This window comes from Choloepus didactylus, chromosome 1, assembly GCF_015220235.1.
Source record: "Choloepus didactylus isolate mChoDid1 chromosome 1, mChoDid1.pri, whole genome shotgun sequence".
In the NCBI taxonomy this organism is placed as follows: Eukaryota; Metazoa; Chordata; class Mammalia; order Pilosa; family Megalonychidae; genus Choloepus; species Choloepus didactylus.
The window spans coordinates 134,521,558-134,535,091 of NC_051307.1; the positions used below are offsets into that span (position 1 = coordinate 134,521,558).

General features: G+C 39.1%; 1 protein-coding gene across 4 annotated transcripts in view; it reads left to right on the plus strand.

Moving 5' to 3' along the window:
- Positions 1-13,534, plus strand: part of IFT80 (intraflagellar transport 80) — a 213,833-nt gene that overhangs the window by 104,334 nt on the left and 95,965 nt on the right. The window lies entirely within an intron of this gene.

The window sequence follows — 13,534 nt, forward strand, 5'->3', positions numbered from 1 at the left end:
CTTTTATAGTACTTTTATTTCTGTGAGGTCATTTTTCATTTTAGGTATTTGTGTCCTTTCTTTTTTTTCTTTGTCAGTCTAGCTGAAGGTTTCTCAATTTTTATTGATCTTTTAAAAGACTAACTTTTGGTTTTATTGAGTCTCTCTATGGCTTTCTTTTGTTCTCTATTTAATTTATCTGCATTCTAATCTTTGTTATTTCCTTCCTTCTGCTTGTTTTGGGTTTAGTTTGCCCTTCTTTTTCTAGTTCTTCCAGTTTTTTTTTTAATATTCATTTTATTGAGATATATTCACATACCACGCAGTCATACAAAACAAATCGTACATTCAATTGTTCACAGTACCATTACAGAGTTGTACATTCATCACCAAAATCAATCCCTGACACCTTCATTACCACACACACAAAAATAACAAGAATAATAATTAAAGTGAAAAAAAGCAATTAAAGTAAAAAAGAGCACTGGGTGCCTTTGTTTGTTTGTTTGTTTGTTTCCTTCCCCCATTTTTCTACTCATCCATCCATAAACTAGACAAAGGGGAGTGTGGTCCTTATGGCTTTCCCAGTCCCATTGTATAATCCCATTGTATAATTGTCTTCAAGATTCATGGGTTCTGGATTGTACTTTGATCATTTCAGGTATCTACTGCCAGCTACCCCAATTCATTAGAACCTAAAAAGGGTTGTCTATATTGTGCGTAAGAGTGCCGACCAGCGTGACCTCTCGGCTCCTTTTGGAATCTCTCTGCCACTGAAGCTTATTTCATTTCCTTTCATTTCCCCCTTTTGGTCAAGAAGATGTTCTCCATCCCAGGATGCCGGGTTTACATTCCTCCCCGGGAGTCGTATTCCACGTTGCCAGGGAAATTCACTCCCCTGGGTGTCTGATCCCACTTAGGGGGGAGGTCCGTGATTTCACCTTTCAAGTTGGCTTAGCTAGAAATAGAGGACCACATCTGAGCAACAAAGAGGCATTCGGGAGGAGACTATTAGGCACAATTATAGGGAGGCCTAGCCTCTCCTTTGCAGCAACAGTCTTCCCAAGGGCAAGTCCTGTGGTAGAGGGCTCAACCCATCAAACAACCAGTCCCCTATGTCTGTGAGCACATTAGCAACCACTGAGGTGGGGCAGGCCAATACCCCTGCATTCTCCATCAGCTCCTCAAGGGGGCTCTGCATATTTGTGTCCTTGTTTGTTTTTTTTTAAAATCAACTGTATAAAAAATAAAATAGTAAAAGAATACAATAAAAGAACATTTCAAAGAGACCATAACAAAGGAGTAAGAAAAAGACAACTACCCTAAGATAACTACTTTACTTCCAATATTTTCCTACTCTACCCCAAGAAAGTAACCTAATATAGCAACATTTCTGTGAACTTGTTCCTACTGTACCCATCAGAAGTTAACAGACCATCGTCATTCCTGGGCATTCCCAGAATGTTAAATTTACCCACAGTAGCTTATCTGTTCTTATTGGATTATCATTCCCCCTTCCTTAATTGCTCTCTATCACTAGTTCCCCGACATCCTACATTATAAACCATTTATTTTAAATTTTTCAAAGTTCACATTAGTGGTAGCATATAATGTTTCTCTTTTTCTGCCTGGCTTATTTCGCTCAGCATTATGTCTTCAAGGTTCATCCATGTTGTCATATGTTTCACAACATCGTTCCTTCTTACTGCCGCGTAGTATTCCATCATGTGTATATACAACATTTTATTTATCCACTCATCTGTTGAAGGACATTTGGGTTGTTTCCTTCTCTTGGCAATTGTGAATAATGCTACTATGAACATTGGCTTGCAGATATCTGTTCGTGTCACTCCTTTCATATCTTCCGGGTATATACCGAGAAGTGCAACCATTGGATCGAAGGATAACTCTATATCTAGTTTTCTAAGGAACTGCCAGACTGACTTCCAGAGTGGCTGAACTATTATACAGTCCCACCAACAATGAATAAGAGTTCTAATTTCTCCACATCCTCTCCAGCATTTTTAGTTTCCTGTTTGTTTAATGGCAGCCATTCTAATTTGTGTGAGATGGTATCTCATTGTGGTCTTAATTTGCAACTCTCTAACAGCTAGTGAAGCTGAACATTTTTTCATGTGTTTCTTGGCCATTTGTAGTTCCTCTTCAGAGAACTGTCTTTTCATATCTTTTGCCCATTTTATAATTGGGCTGTCTGTAATATCGTCATTGAGTTGTAGGATTTCTTTATATATGCAAAGTATCACTCTTTTATCAGATACATGGTTTCCAAATATTTTTTCCCATTGAGTTGGCTGCCTCTTCACCGTTTTGACAAATTCCTTTGAGGTACACAAACTTCTAAACTTGAGGAGTTCCCATTTATCTATAAATCATCCTTGCATTTAAAGTCTGTTTTATCTGAGATTAATATCGCTACCCCTGCTTTCTTTTGGCTGTAGCTGGCATGAAATATTATTTTCTATACTTTCACTTTCAATTTCTTTGTGTCCCTGTGTCTAAGATGAGTCTCTTGTATGCAACATATTGATGGTTCGTTTTTTTTTGATCCATTCTGCAAATCTGTATCTTTTAGTTGGGGAGTTTAATCCATTTACATTCAACGGTATAACTGTGAAGGCATTTCTTGAATCAGCCATCTTATCCTTTGGTTTATGTTCATCATATATATTTTTTCCTCTTTCTATTAATATCCTTTAATGTACCCATACTGAATCTCTTTAGTACTGAATCTTTCTCCATGTCTGTCTCTCCTTTCTTTGTTTCTCTGTCTTTAGGGCTCCCTTTAGTATCTCCAGTAGGGCAGGTCTTTTGTTAGCAAATTCTCTCAGCTTTTGTTTGTCTGTGAAAAATTTAAGCTCTCCCTCAAATTTGAAGGAGAACTTTGCTGGATAAAGTATCTTGGCTGGCAATTTTTCTTGCTCAGAATTTTAAATATGTCGTGCCACTGCCTTCTCACCTTCATGGTGGCTGCTGAGTAGTCACTACTTAGTCTTATGCCGTTTCCTTATATGTGGTGAATTTCTTTACTATTGCTGCTTTCAGAACTTGCTCCTTCTCTTTTGTATTTGACAGTCAGATCAGAATATGTCTTGGAGTGGGTTTATTTGGATTTATTCTATTTGGAGTTCTTTGGGCATTTATGATTTGTGTATTTATGGTGTTTAGAAAATTTGGGAAATTTTCCCCAACAATTTCTTTGAATACTCTTCCTAGACCTTTACCCTTATCTTCCCCTTCTGGAACACCAATAAGTCTTATATTTGGACATTTTATTTTATCTATCATATCCCTGAGATCCACTTAGATTTTTTCGATTTTTTTCTCCATTCTTTCTTTTGTTCGTTCATTTTCTGTTCTGTCATCTTCCAGGTCACTGATTTGTTGTTCAGCTTCCTCTAGTCTTGTACTATGAGTATCCAGAATCTTTTTAATTTGGTCAACAGTTTCTTTAATTTCCATAGGATCATCTGTTTTTTTATTTCCTCTTGCAAAGTCTTCTTTATGCTCTTCTAGGGTCTTCTTGATGTCCTTTATATCCTGTTCCATGCTCTTCTTCATGTCCTTTATATCCTGTGTCATGGTCTTGTCGCTCATCTTTAGTTCTTTGATTAATTTCTCCAGGTACTGTGTCTCCTCTGATGTTTTGATTTGGGTGCTTGGGCTTGGGTTATCCTTATTGTCTGTTTTTTTCATATGCTTTAAAATTTTCTGTTGTTTTTGGCCTCTTGGCATTTGCTTAACTTGATAGGGTTCTTTTAGGATTTGTAGACCTATTGAAATCCTTGTCTCTATTTTGTCAGATCTACAACTTCGTGGAGTACACTTTCTCTAACCAGTGGGTGGCATCCAAGAGCCACCTGTTCCCCTCAAGCCAGTTCTCCCCTGCTTTGTCTTTGTGGTGAGTGGGGGAGTGAGTCTTGTGGGGTCCAATTGGTGTACCAAGTTTGCATATGTAGTTGGTGTTGCCCGCCCTGTATATGGGCCTTGTGTCTGGGTGATCAGGGAGGGAGACGGCTCTAGCAATCAAATCTCCCTGATGTTCCTGGAGTTTTAAAGCTGCTGCAATAGTCTAATCCTTCCGTTCAGTCCTGCCACAGTTTGTCTCTGCTGCTGACCCACAAGTCTTGGTATTGGTGTGTAGCCCCTGAAACTTGTGATTGGGTCCCTCTTCCAGGCTGGGCAGCCCCAGGTCCTCTGTTGAGGGATGACTGTGCTATGTCACAGATGAGTGCCATCCCCCCAGGGTGGTTCTGGGTTACAGGGCTGTGTAGGGAAGCTCCCAGTCTGCTGAAAGGATGGCTGAATGGGGCATGTTAATTCACTCTGCTCCGTCTTCCCAACTGTGGGACAACCAGCTGAGGGTGCAGGGAAAGCTAATATCCACGCCCAATTTTGTGGTGTGTGCATGTTATTGGAAGCAGTTTCGTCACACTGGGTTGTCTGGGGCAGCTCTGGGCTGTGGGACTGGCGACGGGCAGTAGTCTTCCCTGTCCACCAGGATGATGGGTATGAGAGGATGCGCCTCTTTTCTTGGAAAGTTGTGGTGTTTAGTGAACTTTCTCAGCCACTGGATTATTGCCTTTTGTCTCAGAGCTCTCTTAGTTCTGCTCTTGTCTTGACCTGCCCAAATTGCAAGTCTTTGAGGCTTTCTGTATTGGATTTCTTAGAGTAATTGTTTTAGAAAAAGAAAAAAAGATTAAAACAAGGGGGGGGGCCCTCCTCACAGATCTAATGGGTTATTGAAATGCTAAGAGACAAATCAATTAGGGCCATTAAGGAAAGGTCCAGGGGACAGAAAGACGGTTTTTCTTCTGGATTTGCATATGATCCGCAGAGCCTGAGCTTTGCCCTTCCCCTTTCTGTGTTCACCAGAACTCCAAGAAGCCTCCACTTTTATTTTTGGGTTTTTCATGCTGTTTTTGCTATCCCAGTCTCCTCTCCGCTAGGCTGGCTGCTCCCGGATTCTCTGGTGTCTGGTCTCAGTCTATCTATGATTGGAGTTTGGATCAGTAGAATGAGTTTCCGATAAGAGCCACCACTGCAGTTCTCCCTTCTCATTCCCAGCACTGACAGCCCCTCCTCCCACGGGACTGAGCCTGGCAGGGAGGGGCGTGGGTCCCCTGGCTGCAAATACTTACATATTTCGCTGATCTCAGCAGTTTGACGTGTTCATGAGTGTTGTATGAAGTATGCCCAAAGTCAAATTGCTCTGCGGTGTCCAGTCCATGCAGTTCCTGGCTTTCTACCTACTTCCTTGGAGGAGCAACTAAAGCATATATCTCACCACTCCACCATCTTCACCCGCCTCCTAGTTCTTCCAGTTTTGAGGTTAGGTCTCTGATTTGAAATCTTTCTTGTATTTTTATGTAATCATTTAGAGCTATACATTTCTCTTTCAACTCTGCCTTTGCTGCATCTCATAATTTTTGTTATATTGCATTTTTACTGTCATTTGCTTCAACATAATTCCTGATTTCCCTGGTGATTTCCTCTTTAACCCATTGATTTTTTTTTTCCTTGTTTTTTTGTTTTTTTTTTTTTTTTTACTTTTTTTTCTTTTTTAAATCAACTGTATGAAAAAAAAAATAAAAAACAACAACAACAACATACAATAAAAGAACATTTCAAAGAGACCATAACAAGGGAGTAAGAAAAAGACAACTAACCTAAGATAACTGCTTTACTTCCAACCTGTTCCTACTTTACCCCAAGAAAGTTACCTAATATAACAACATTTCTGTGAACTTGTTCCTACTATGTCCATCAGAAATTAACAGACCATAGTCATTCCTGGGCATCCCCAGAAGGTTAAATAGCTTATCTGTTCTTCTTGGATTATTGTTCCCCCTTCCTTAATTGCTCTCTAATGCTAGTTCCCCTACATTCTACATTATAAACCATTTGTTTTACATTTTTCAAAGTTCACATTAGTGGTAACATATAATATTTCTCTTTTTGTGCCTGGCTTATTTTGCTCAGCATTATGTCTTCAAGGTTCATCCATGTTGTCATATGTTTCACGAGATCGTTCCTTCTTACTGCCGTGTAGTATTCCATCGTGTGTATATACCACATTTTATTTATCCACTCATCTGTTGAAGGACATTTGGGTTGTTTCCATCTCTTGGCAATTGTGAATAATGCTGCTATGAACATTGGCGTGCAGATATCTGTTCGTGTCACTGCTTTCATATCTTCCGGGTATATACTGAGAAGTGCAATCGCTGGATCGAATGGTAACTCTATATCTAGTTTTCTAAGGAACTGCCAGACTGACTTCCAGAGTGGCTGAACCATTATAGAGTCCCACCAACAATGAATAAGAGCTCCAATTTCTCAACATCCCCTCCAGCATTTGTAGTTTCCTGTTTGTTTAATGGCAGCCATTCTAACCGGTGTTAGATGGTATCTCATTGTGGTCTTAATTTGCATCTCTCTAATAGCTAGTGAAGCTGAACATTTTTTCATGTGTTTCTTGGCCATTTGTATTTCCTCTTCACAGAACTGTCTTTTCATATCTTTTGCCCGTTTTATAATTGGGCTGTCTGTACTATTGTCATTGAGTTGTAGGATTTCTTTATATATGTAAGATATCAGTCTTTTGTCAGATACATGGTTTCCAAAAATTTTTCCCCATTGAGTTGGCTGCCTCTTTACCTTTTTGAGAAATTCCTTTGAGGTACAGAAACTTCTAAGCTTGAGGAGTTCCCATTTATCTATTTTTTCTTTTGTTGCTTGTGCTTTGGGTGTAAGGTCTAGGAAGTGGCCACCTCATACAAGGTCGTGAAGATGTTTTCTACATTATTTTCTAGGATTTTTATGGTACATTCTTTTATATTGAGCTCTTTGGTCCATTTTGAGTTAATTTTTGTGTAGGGTGTGAGGTAGGGGTCCTCTTTCATTCTTTTGGATATGGATATCCAACTCTCCCAGCCCCATTTGTTGAAAAGACCATTATGACTCAGTTCAGTGACTTTGGGGGCCTTATCAAAGATCAGTCAGCCATAGATCTGAGGGTCTATCTCTGAATTCTCAATTCGATTCCATTGATCTGTATGTGTATCTTTGTGCCAGTACCACGCTGTTTTTACTACTGTGGCTTTATAATAAGCTTCAAAGTCAGGGAGTGTAAGTCCTCCCACTTCGTTTTTCTTTTTTAGAGTGTCTTTAGCAATTCGAGGCATCTTCCCTTTCCAAATAAATTTGATAACTAGCTTTTCCAAGTCTGCAAAGTAGGTTGTTGGAATTTTGATTGGGATTGCATTGAATCTGTAGATGAGTTTGGGTAGAATTGACATCTTAATGACATTTAGCCTTCCTATCCATGAACGTGGAATATTTTTCCATCTTTAAAGGTTCCCTTCTATTTCTTTTAGTAGAGTTATGTAGTTTTCTTTGTATAGGTCTTTTACATCTTTGGTTAAGTTTATTCCTAGGTACTTGATTTTTTTAGTTGCCATTGAAAATGGTATCTTTTTCTTGAGTGTCTCTTCAGTTTGTTCATTTCTAGCATATAGAAACATTACTGACTTATGTGCATTAATCTTGTATCCCACTACTTTGCTAAATTTGTTTATTAGCTCTAGTAGCTGTATCGTCGATTTCTCAGGGTTTTCCGGATATAAGATCATATCATCTGCAAACAATGACAGTTTTACTTCTTGTTTTCCCATTTGGATGCCTTTTATTTCTTTGTCTTGCTGGATTGCCCTGGCTAGCACTTCCAGCACAATGCTGAATAACAGTGGTGACAGCGGGCATCCTTGTCTTGTTCCTGATCTTAGAGGGAAGGCTTTCAGTCTCTCACCATTGAGTACTATGCTGGCTGTGGGTTTTTCATATATGCTCTTTATCATATTGAGGAAGTTTCCTTCAATTCCTACCTTTTGAAGTGTTTTTATCAAAAACGGATGTTGGATTTTGTCAAATGCTTTTTCAGCATCTATTGAGATGATCATTTGATTTTTCCCTTTTGAATTCTTAATGTGTTGTAATACATTGATTCATTTTCTAATGTTGAACCATCCTTGCATGCCTGGAATGAATCCCACTTGGTCATGGTGTATGATTTTTTTAATGCGCCTTTGGATTCGATTTCCAAGAATTTTGTTGAGGATTTTTGCATCTATATTCATTAGGGAGATTGGCCGGTAGTTTTCTTTTTTTGTAGCATCTTTGCCTGGTTTTGGTATTAGATTGATGTTAGCTTCATAAAATGAGTTAGGTAGTGTTCCATTTTCTTCAATGTTTGAAAGAGTTTGAGTAAGATTGGTGTCAGTTCTTTCTGGAAAGTTTGGTAGAATTCCCCTGTGAAGCCATCTGGCCCTGGGCATTTATTTGTGGGAAGATTTTTGATGACTGATTGGATCTCTTTGCTTGTGATGGGTTGATTGAGGTCTTCTATGTCTTCTCTGGTCAGTCTAGGTTGTTCATATGTTTCCAGGAAATTGTCCATTTCCTCTACATTATCCAGTTTGTTGCCATACAGTTGTTCATAGTATCCTCTTATAATTTTTTTAATTTCTTCAGGATCTGCAGTTATGTCACGTTTTTCATTCATTATTTTGTTTATATGGGTCTTCTCTCTTTTTGATTTTGTCAGTCCAGCTAGGGGCTTGTCAATCTTGTTGATCTTCTCAAAGAACCAACTTTTGGTGATATTTATCCTCTGTATTGTTTTTTTGTTCTCTATGTCATTTATTTCTGCTTTAATCCTTGTTATTTCTTTTCTTCTACTTGGTTTAGGATTGGTTTGCTGTTCATTTTCTTGCTTCTTCAGTTGATCCATTAGTTCTTTGATTTTGGCTCTTTCTTCCTTTTTAATATACGTGTTTAGTACTATAAATTTCCCCCTTAGCACTGCTTTTGCTGCATCCCATAGGTTTTGGTATGTTGTGTTCTCATTTTCATTCGTCTCTATATATTTAGCAATTTCTCTTGCTATTTCCTCTTTAACCCACTGATTGTTTAGGAGTGTGTTGTTTAACCTCCAGGTATTAGTGAATTTTCTAAGTCTCTGATGGTTATTGACTTCTAATTGTATTCCATTGTGGTCAGAGAATGTGCTTTGAATAATTGCAATCTTTTTAAATTTATTGAGGCTTGTTTTCTATCCCAGCATGTGATCTATTCTGGAGAAAATTCCGTGAGCACTAGAAACGTATGTGTATCCTGGTGATTTGGGATGTAATGTTCTGTATATGTCTGTTAAATCTAATTCATTTAACAGATTGTTTAGGTTTTCAATTTCCTTATTGGTCTTCTGTCTGGTTGATCTATCTATAGGAGAGAGTGATATGTTGAAGTCTCCCACAGTTATTGTGGAAACATCAATTTCTTCCTTTAGTTTTGCCAGTGTTTGTCTCATGTATTTTGTGGCACCTTGATTGGGTGCATAGACATTTACGATTGTTATTTCTTCTTGTTGAATTGCCCCTTTTATTAGTATGTAGTGGCCTTCTTTGTCTCTCAAAACATCCCTGCATTTAAAGTGTATTTTATCTGAGATTAATATTGCTACACCTGCTTTCTTTTGGCTGTAGCTTGCATGAAATATTTTTTTCCATCCTTTCACTTTCAATTTCTTTGTGTCCCTGTGTCTCAGATAAGTCTGTTGTATGCAACATATTGATGGTTCATTTTTTTTGATCCATTCTGCGAATCTATATCTTTTAATTGGGGAGTTTAATCCATTTACATTCAATGTTATAACTGTGAAGGCATTTCTTGAATCAGCCATCTTATCCTTTGGTTTATGTTTGCCATATATATTTTTCCCCTCTCTGTATTAATATCCTTTATTGTACCCATACCAAATCTCTTTAGTACTGAACCTTTCTCCCAGTCTCTCTGTCCTTTCTTTGTTTCTCTGTCTGTCGGGCTCCCTTTAGTATCTGCTGTAGGACAGGTCTCTTGTTAGCAAATTCTCTCACCATTTGTTTGTGAAAAATTTAATCTCTCCCTCAAATTTAAAGGAGAGCTTTGCTGGATAAAGTATTCTTGGTTGGAAATTTTTCTCTCTCAGAATTTTAAATATATCGTGCCACTGCCTTCTCGCCTCCATGGTGGCTGCTGAGTAGTCACTACTTAGTCTTATGTTGTTTCCCTTGTATGTGGTGAATTGCTTTTCTCTTGCTGCTTTCAGAACTTGCTCCTTCTCTTCCGTGTTTGACAGTGTGATCAGAATATGTCTTGGAGTGGTTTTATTTGGATTTATTCTATTTGGCGTTCGCTGAACATTTATGATTTGTGTATTTATGTTGTTTAGAAGATTTGGGAAATTTTCCCCAACGATTTCTTTGAATACTCTTCCTAGACCTTTACCCTTTTCTTCCCCTTCTGGGACACCAATGAGTCTTATATTAGGATGTTTTATATTATCTATCATATCCCTGAGGTCCGTTTTGATTTTTTCAATTTTTTTTCCCATTCTTTCTTTTATGCTTTCATTTTCCGTTCTGTCATCTTCCAGGTCACTGATTTGTTGTTCAACTTCCTCTAGTCTTGTACTATGAGTGTCCAGAATCTTTTTAATTTGGTCAGCAGTTTCTTTAATTTCCATAAGATCATCTATTTTTTTATTTAGTCTTGCAATGTCTTCTTTATGCTCTTCTAGGGTCTTCTTGATATCCTTTGTATCCTGTACTATGGTCTCATTGTTCATCTTTAGTTCTTTGAGTAGCTGCTCTAGGTGCTGTGTCTCTTCTGATGTTTTGATTTGGGTGCTTGGGCTTGCGTTATCCATATCGTCTGGTTTTTTCATAAGCTTTATAATTTTCTGTTGTTTCTGGCCTCTTGGCATTTGCTGAACTTGATAGGGTTCTTTTAGGATGTGTAGACCAATTGAAGTCCTTATCTCTAATTTATCAGATCTACAGCTTTGTGGAGTATACTTTCTCTAACTAACCAGCAGATGGCGTCCACGTGCCACCTGTTCTCCACAAGCCAGTTCTCCCCTGCTTTGCCTTTGTGGTGAGTGAGATAGTGAGTCTTGTGGGGTCTAATTGGTGTACCAAGCTTGCGTGTGTAGTTGGTGTTGCCTGCCCTGTATGTGGGGCGTGTTTCTGGGCAGTCAGGGAGGGGGGGTGGCTCTAACAATCAAATCTCCCTGGTGATCCTGGAGTTTTAAAGCTGCTGCAATAGTCTAATCCTTCCGTTCAGTCCTGCCACAGTTTGTCTCTGCCACTGACCCACAAGTCCTTGGTATTGGCGTATGGCTCCTGAGACTTGCAAGTGGGTCCCTCTTCCAGGCCATGCATCCCCTGGTCCTCTGTTGAGGGATGACTGTGCTATGTCACAGGTGAGTCCCCCAGGGCGGTTCTGGGCTGCTGGGCTGTGTAGGGAGGCTCCCAGTCTGCTGAAATGATGGCTGAATGGGGCTTTCTTAATTCACACTGCTCCACCCTCCCAGCTCTGGGACAATCAGCTGAGGTTGCAGGAAAGGCTAATGTCCACACCCAGTTTTGTGGTGTGTGCCTGTTGTTTGAAGCACTTCCGTCACACTGGGTTGTCTGGGGCAGCTTTGGGCTATGGGGCTGGCAATGGGCAGGAGTGTTTCCTGTCAACGAGGATGATGGCTGTGAGCGGACACCCCCCTTTTATTGGGAAGCTGTGGTGTTTAGTGAATTTTCTCAGCCACTGGATTATTGCCTTTTGTCTCAGAGCTCTCTTAGTTCTGCTCTTGTCTTGACCTGCCCATATTGCAAGGTTTTGAAGCTTTCTGTATTGGGCGTCTTAGAGTAATTGTTTTAGAAAAAGAAAAAAGGATTAAAAAAAAAAAGGGTCCTCCTCAGAGATCTAATGGGTTATTGAAATGCTAAGAGACAAAGCAACCAGGGCCATTAAGGAAAGGTCCACAGGGCAGAGAGATCAGCTTTTCTTCGGGATTTGCATATGAGCCTGAGGGCCTGAGCTCTGCCCTTCACCTTTCTATGTTCACCAGAACTCCAAAAATCCTCCGCTTTTTTTTTTTGGAGTTTTTCGTGCTGTTTTTTTCTATGCCTGTCTCCTCTCTGCTGGGCTGGCTGCTCAGATTCTCTGGTTTCTGGTCTCAGTCTATCTGTGGTTGAAGTTTAGATCAGTAGAATGAGTTTCTGATAAGGGCTGCCACTGCAGTTCTCCCTTCTCCTTCCCGGAGCTAACAGCCCCTCCTCCCACGGGACTGAGCCTGGCAGGGAGTGGTGCGGGTCCCCTGGCCACAAAAACTTACAGATTTCGCTGATCTCAGCAGTTCCACGTTTTCATGAGTGTTTTATGAAATATCCCCAAAGTCAGATTGCTCTGTGATGTCCGGTCAACGCAGTTCCTGGCTTTCTACCTACTTTCCTGGAGGAGTAACTAAAACAGCTCACCAGTCCACCATCTTGCCCCGCCTCAACCCATTGATTTTTAAAAAATACATTGTTTAATTTCCACATATTTATGAATTTTCCTTATTTCCCTCTGTTAATTATTTCTATCTTCATTCTGTTGTGGTCAGAGAAGATACATTCTATGATTTCAATTTTTTTGAATTTATCGAGACTTTCTTTTTGTGATCTAAGACATGGTCTAATCTGGAGAATGATCCATGTGTGCTTAAGAAGCATATATATTCTGTTATTTTTGTGTGAAGTGTTCTATAATGTCTTTTGGGTTTAGTAGGTTTAGAGTATCATTCAAGTCTTGTATTTCCTTATTGATCTTCTTTCTAGATGTTCTATCCATTATCGAGGGTGGTGTATTAAAGTCTCCTACTATTAATGTAGAACCATCAATTTCTCCCTGCAAGTCTGTCAGTATTTCCGTCATATATTTTGAGGCTCTACTGTTAGGTGCATTTATATATCTTCTTGTTGAATTGACCCCTTTATCAGTGTATAATGACCGTCTTTGTCCCTCATAACTGTTTTCGATTTAAAATCTGTTTGATCTAATTTAGTATAGTTACCCGAACTCTCTTTTGGTTACTACTTGCATGGTATTTTTTTTTCCATCCTTTTACTTTCATCCTACTTGTGTTTCTGAGTTTAAGGTGAATCTCTTGCAGGCAGCATATATTTTGGGCATGTTTTTTTTATTCATTCTGCCAATCTCTGCCCTTTGACTGGAGAGTTGGATCTATTTACATTTAAAGTTACTACTGATACTGCAGAATTTTATTCTGCCATTTTGCTGCCTAGTCTTTGCAAGTCTTATCCCTTTTTTGTCCCTCAATTTTTCTATTAATGCCTACTCTCATTTATTTGATTTATTTTTGTGTGTGTATTCTACTATATTGAGTACCTTCTCATTTACAACTGGATATATTTTTCATGTTTTCCTTGTCATTACCATGAGGCTAAAATCTAACATCTGTGGTAGTTTGAAGCTGTATGTTCCCTAAAAAAACAGGTCTTAAATATAATGCATTCCTTTGGGTATAAACCCATTGTAAGTAGGCTATTTCGGTGAGGCACTTCAGTTAAGAGTGTGTTCCACCTCATTCAGGATGGGTCTGAATCTTTTTACTAGAGCCCTTTATAAAAGAATGAATGCATAGAGAGAAAAGAAAGCC